Source organism: Pteropus vampyrus, unplaced genomic scaffold (genome assembly GCF_000151845.1).
Source record: "Pteropus vampyrus isolate Shadow unplaced genomic scaffold, Pvam_2.0 Scaffold81, whole genome shotgun sequence".
NCBI classification, from domain to species: domain Eukaryota; kingdom Metazoa; phylum Chordata; class Mammalia; order Chiroptera; family Pteropodidae; genus Pteropus; species Pteropus vampyrus.
This window is the reverse complement of record NW_011888862.1, coordinates 1446470-1453455: the sequence shown is the minus strand read 5'-3', so window position 1 is coordinate 1453455 and position 6986 is coordinate 1446470. Positions and strand designations below refer to the sequence as shown.

The following is a 6986-nucleotide window of genomic DNA, read 5'->3' as shown; positions in this document are numbered from 1 at the left end:
GACTTTTGATTAAAAGATTTATGCAATCGAACCAAAGTTGATTATTTCCTTAAGTTGGGCTCTCAGTAGTGTAAACTTATTTTTTTCGTTATCTTAATGATCTACCTTGTGTCACATATACTTGAGCCAAATAGATCTTTTCTTAGCCCTTTATTGGAGCAGTCTCCATTTAGAAAGACAGTTTGCTTCAGCTGTGCTGATTTGGAAACGCCCCAAATTGGCTCAAGCACACTGACTTCCCATTGATGAGAACCCATTTGGGCCAAAGGAGCTGTTCTTCTTCTTCTTTTTTTTTTTTTTTTACGCCTGCAGCCACCTGGTCTTCCTAGGTGATCTCCCATCCAAGTACTAACCAGGTTCGACCCTGCTTAGCTTCCAAGATCAAACAAGATCGGGCTTGTTCAGGGTGGTATGGCCGTACACTAAAGGAGCTGTTTTGAACAATGAAAGAGAGTTTAGTGACAGTGACTTCTCATAACCTTACAGCCCAGTTTGTCAGGACTGGCCACGCCTCACATGATCGGGAACAGGAATTTGATGTACTTAGCACCACCCTAAAGACATCAGGCAAATCATAAAATGCGAATCAAGACCTTCTACTCGACTTCTTCTTGGCACACATGAATCAAACTAAACACAGCTTGAATCTGTTCCTTGTAAGAGCGCTGTGTCCAGTTTGAGGCTTCACAACTTAGGAATATGCAGTATGTGAAAAATGCCCCAAAGAAAATGTTCAAAGCTCTAGATAGTGATGGGGTGGAGGGCAGGATTTAAAGATTTACCCTGAAGGAAAACAGGCTAAAACTCTTTTGATAAGTGAAAATATGCATGAGAAACACAGAGAGATGGCTGGCTCATTCCCATCTGCATTCAGAAAGTAGGAAGGGACTTTCAAGTTTGGGGTATGACATTCCTGTTTATGTTTTGTGATGGCTGTGATCTTTTTGCTTTTTCAGCCAGATTTGAAATTCATAAAATGTAGTGAGGAATAGATGAATTTTGATGTTGGACAGTTGCGGGTGTGAATCACTGATTAATAAAATGGTGATAAGAATATTCCTGTCACAGCAATATTGCCTAGAAATAATCTGTGTAAAGTTTTTGGCACAGAATGGGCTCTTGGAAAATGTTATGCTCTCCTTTCTCCCTTCCCCTACATGGGACCCCCATACACAGACACCCCCAGTCCTGTTTAGGTGGTCTAGAGTGCTCGAATGGAGAGATCACCGTGACTTTACTATTTGTCACACATCTTGCATAGAAAACATATTTTAAACATCCAGTTAGTATTGTGTGTTTGGATTAGTTTACTGGCTTCATCATTGACCAGGTAATTTGGGAAAATCCTGGCTCTATTTATTTACTGGCTCACTTAGGCAATTTTTAACCTTTTAGTGATCAGTTTCTTCCTCTGAATAATAAAGATAATAACTACCTCTTCGAGGCCTGAGGATTAAATAAGTTAACTCATGTTAAAGCACTTGACAAAGTACTTGATGCATATTAAGGGTTAGCTAATATTACTATTGTTGTTATTAGGAATTTATTTTGTGATGGCACATACAGATAGACTAGTCTACATAAGCCATACTATGTTCCTTATTTCTATAATTCATGTTCATAAATTCTATTGATAACAGGTAATAGTTATATGTTTGTTCTATGTCAGAAAATGTACTAAATGCTTTAAATCTTATAGCTATTAATTTTATGTATCAGAGGAAGACCTGAGTCTCTGAGGAATTAAATAACTTTACCCAAGTTATTTCTCTCTCTCTCTCTCTCTCTCCCTCTCCCTCCCTCCCCCACCTCCTCTTCCCGCTTCCTCCCCCCACCCCCAAACCCACAACGCACCTAGGACTCAAACTTGGAAATGTCCAACTCAAAGGCCATGCATTTAATGAAATAGCAAGTTTTGATAAGCAGATTCCTATATCGTTATTGCTTATTTTAGTCCTTCCATAACAAGTCAAATCAATAGATACCTCCCACTGATTGCTTGAGGATAACTTCAAGTTTTCTGAGACACAGAAGGCAAGAGCCGTCAGGGACTTGAAGAGCCAAATTTCAGATGGGGCTGAGGGCTCGATTTATGATTATCGACTGAGCTCTTGTTCTTATGTGATGTGAGCTGCTCCAGCACTGAGAACACAAGGGGAAACCAATCAGTGATGTCTCTCGCGTCACGAAACGCATGATGTTGGGATGTTAAGGCTCAAGCGGACATGACTGCGCTAACGAATGTCATATACTTATTCTTTCGACAAGTGCCATCGTGAAGGAAAGATCTGAGGGTTAGCACAGAGCAGGGACCTAATCTAGCTGAGGGGGGCGAAGTCAGGGAGAGCTTCCCAAAAGGGTGACATTTAAGCTAAGACGGGGAAGGCGAGTGGGGATTTATTTTGCATCAGGTGGGTTGACTGGGCTAGTTAGTAGCTGAGTCTGTACTAACGACTGGATCTGTGATTCTCACTCCTGGGTTTTCCCCACTGTTCAGTAAACCTTCAACTTCTGGCGGTTTGCATTTGCCAAGTCATGATACTGTTTTATGAAGCCATTTCTATTTTAAAAAGGGGAAAACCCCTTAAGTTCCGCTCCCCGATCCACAGCCTCCTTATTCCAATCTGTGAGGCCTTATTTTCATTCGTATATCTTTAAAGGGGAATGGGGGTGGTTGTTCTTTGGTATGTCTCTAATCTTTGTCACGCCACAAAGCAGTGAACTGTGAAAAATACCCGTGGAATTCCCAATAAATCGTACAAGAGGCAAATGAAGGGCATGTAGCTATGAACTTGAGCAGGTCTGCTTTTTCAACTGGATCTCTGGAGGTTCTCTGCAGAGAAAACCTTACTGGGCTTTGATTTCTCAGGCCTGTTGAGGAGTTTGGTCTGCTCTCTTCAAGGCGCTTCTCTGGAGCCCATTCTGGCATTTGAACTCATTTGTGTCGCAGGTGTGCACTCAGTTCCCTTAATGCAGAGTGAATCGAACACCAAAAAAGGTAAACTTAAGTGTCACAGCTCTTTGAATTTGAGTGTCTCTGGCTTGAGTCAGTGATATATTTCTATGTGCCATTGATTAATTATAAAACTAAGCCCCAAACAAACGCTCGAAGGGCTGAAGTTTTCCAAGGGGGAAAGTGAACTCCATCGGGAAGGAAGGCTAGACCCATGTGTGGGACCCAGCTGCAGCTAAGCTACTGCTGTGACAATGATGTCCCCGCGCTTAGTACCTAGGCAGGATGTCTCATGGATCATTCATTCTCCTTTCTTTTAAAATGAAACACTGACAAGCATTCATTAGTTATTCTCTTTTCTTATTTTTACATTTTCTGAGATTGCTTTTTGCTCAGTTAATTCCTTGGCTCTGGGTTTTATTAAATTGTTAGAAAGAACGAGAGAACCAAGCTGTAGCATGCTACGCTTCAGAAGTGTAACAAATTACCGCAAACTGGGTGGCTTAAAACAATGGGAATTTATTCTCTCACAGTTAAAGAGGCCAGAAGTCCCCAAATCAAGGTGTCAGGAGGATCGGTTCCTTCTGGAGGCTCAAAGGGAGAATCCATTTCATGCTTCTCTTCTAGTTTTCAGCAGTCCTTGGTATTCCTCGGCTAGTACTGCAGTCTCTCTCTGCCTGCATTGTCGCATTGTCACATGACCCCCCCCTCCCCCCGTGAGGGTGTACCTGTGTCTCTGGATCCAGATTGCCCTCTCCTATCCCTTCAAAGGACACCTGTCCTTGGATTTAGGACCTGCCCTAACCCACTAATTCAGTCTGACCTCACCTTAACTCTATTCTATCTGCAAGGACCCTATTTCCAAATGAGGTCACTTTCACTAATAACCAGGGCTTAGAACTTGGACATATCAGGCGGGCGCGAGTCAACCTACCACAAGGAGTAAAAAGCTCTGCTCTCTAGTCCTCCCCCTCTTTCTCTAGTGACCGAAGGCACAGTTCAGTTGTTACACGGTGCAAAATCTAGTTGTCAGTGTTCATAGAATGTTAATAAAGCACACCCGGGAGACGATGGGGCTGTTTTGTACCTTCGTTGTGCTGGTGGTTTCATAGGTTTATACAGCTGTCAGGACTCACCGGTGTAGTTTATCGCACGTAGGTTATCCCTCAATAAAGTAGATGAGAAAAAGATATCTACCCCGAGGCACAGCTCCCGATTTTCTTGTCCCCTCTCCTTTCAATACCCCACCCTGTCTTGTCACTAGAAGCGCACGTTGGGCGAATGAATATGTGAACCCATTTTCATTCAATATAGAGGAGTGAAGATTCTGGGGAAAAGATAAAAACTTAAGAGGAAAAAATCCACATGATTTAGTTGCTTCGAAAAGTTAGAAATATTGAAAACTGTTTAGATTATGAAAATTTTAGAGTAACTAACAAAATATTAACAATTGTTTACATTATTACATAATTCTTCATCTTCCAACATAGTTCTACGCTATGGGAAGGTATTAAAAACCACTTTCAATAACTAAGTAACTGAACCATATACCAGGTTCAGAAGAAATTAATTTACTTTGAGAGTCCAAGTGCACTTTCACCCACAAAGACAGAAGAAAGTAAAACTAACAAAGAAGGATTGCCATTGGCACACAGTGCGTGTTCAAAAATGTTTATAAACCGAAACCGAATTTGATTGTCAGACAACTTGTATTATTACTGAAAGTCTGTTGTTTTCAAGCCAAAAATAAAAGCAATGATGGTTATGCAGTTAGGATTCGATGTTGGAAGATTCTTTCAAATGCTGGTTGCGGGTAAACGATCGTTTCACACGCAGCCCCCGGGACTCCACTAAGCACATCGGTACTGCAACTTGGCTTAAGATTTTATATAACCTGGCTTCTCACCTGCCTCACTAATGGGTACCCTAAAAACAGAGGGTTGGTATTAGGAATACTGTACTCACACCAGCTTGAGAAATGAACATGTAAGCGAAAGGATGGGAAGATGTGCCTGTGCAAAACTGCTTTTTAAACTTGAGGAGAAGATAAGGAAGAAACGCTAGAAAACAACACATTGCTGACATCTGCACAGAAAATGAAAGAATGGCCGGTGTTGCGAGTGGCTTTTTTTGTGTGTTCGGTGCAGATGCTGCCACAGAAATAGGAGTTTTTTTTCTCTTCAGTGATTTCGATTGTTTTAAAGATTATGATTGGTGAGGGATGGAGAAATTAGATACACAAAGTGGGGAGAAAATGAGAAAGATGACTAAAAATAGTCATTTAGTTTTCTGAGTTTAATGTCAGGAGAAATTTGTCACAGATCTTAGTATTAACTAGATGGATGTGAAAACCTCAACTGGGTGCCTGTTTTAAAGAGAGGGTTCATGGTTCTAATTTTGGGCAATGTGAAATCGTTATAAAATATTGAGCCAAAAAACTAGCCTGTTGATATATAAATATAATAAAAGGTAAAAAATTTTCTACGCTCTGCTCTGAATATAGAAAACCCCAAATTGTCTTTTATTTAACTCAAAAAATTGCCCTGCTTCGAAAGCCCACGTTGGTATTATTTGGTTGGTATTGACAAGACCTCACTAAAACTTGGGGAGAGTGGTGAAAATCCTAGCTATGACTTATCTCTGGGTGGACCATGGGTCTTTTTCAAATAATTTTAAGCAAATGATTCATTAGCAAATGAGAAAGATTCGAATGGATCTTTTGGATGTAAGACCAGGTGAACTGGCATTATGGATGGCCATTCAATATATCTGGATTCATAAAATAATTAAAAAACGTAACTTTCGGATAGATTGTAGTAACAAATCTCATTACTGTGCTCAATCAAATGGTATAGACATGTTCAGCACCTCTTCTCTTTAGTGTTGGCATAAAGTTGTTTCCCGCCGCCTCCCCGAATATCTCTTTCGGTATTGTGATGTTCAATTGTCCTCTAAGGTAAAGAGTGAAACTTGTATCTTTGTCTTCTCACTTCATAGTACCAGTTAGGACTCGAGCTCTCAAATACCTTTATGTCTTGCAAATCATTATATTCACCTGGAGAAACTGTGACAACATTTCCATCTTCAGAAAACGATCACTATCCCTCAATGCTGGGTTGGTATTTAAGAAAGTTGGTTTTTACTAATCTCGCCCACGTGGATTTATCCTGTACCTTTAGATTTATCTCCACTGAAGTCTCTCAACTGTAGTTTAACTGCCTCGACAGTTATATTCATTCAGGGAGATACTAGAATATGAATCTAAAGAAACATTCTTAGTTCAGCTGTAAAACATTCCTAGTTTACAATCCAATAGTTTATGCATGGGGCAGTCTGGTTATTTAATGCAATTAGCATTCTTAAGCCCTGGAAATGTTCTCCACACATTTCTCGTATATTCCACATCACGCAGATTAAAATCACGTTCCCTTTTCCACGTTTCAGGAGCCTGGAGGCAGAACCCTTGACTTCTATGGGAGAGTGAGATGCTGTGAACTGTTTACCCCACACGTCACTAAGCATGTAGAAATGGTATCAGAGGGATCAGGATCAGTTTGAGGGGCATGGGCGGGATGAAACAAAAATGAGCGATGCTAACTAAAAGTTGGGAGCCAATCAGATAGAAGTCTGAAATATTATATGGCAGTGAATTAGGAAGTTCGATGTGACTTGGGACTAGATCAGCAGTGGGATTATATAACGAACAAGGGCAAAATAGGATGCCCTATCCTGAAATATTGGACCTGAGAATCGAAAAGAAATAAGTGACTGGAAGGAATCCAGAGGAGATCATCTACAATGATGGCGTTTTAAAGCAAAATATGGACTTTATAGTGTAGCCAAACCACAAAGTCAGACCCAAGGGGCATGATAAAAATCTACACATAGTTCAAGGGTCTAAACACCAAGAGGAAAGAGGAATTTTGGCTGGAGATAAGAAAAATGTTAAGGGATGAAGTTAAGAAAAGGGAAATTTAGGTTTAACAGAATATATCCTTTGGTATAAGATGTCTGTGTTTGTAGAACAGTGTCT

General features: G+C 40.5%; 1 pseudogene; it reads right to left on the bottom strand.

Annotated features, from left to right (window-relative positions):
• Positions 1-303: 303 nt before the first annotated feature.
• LOC111741737 lies at positions 304-423 on the bottom strand (annotated as a pseudogene).
• Positions 424-6986: the final 6563 nt, after the last annotated feature.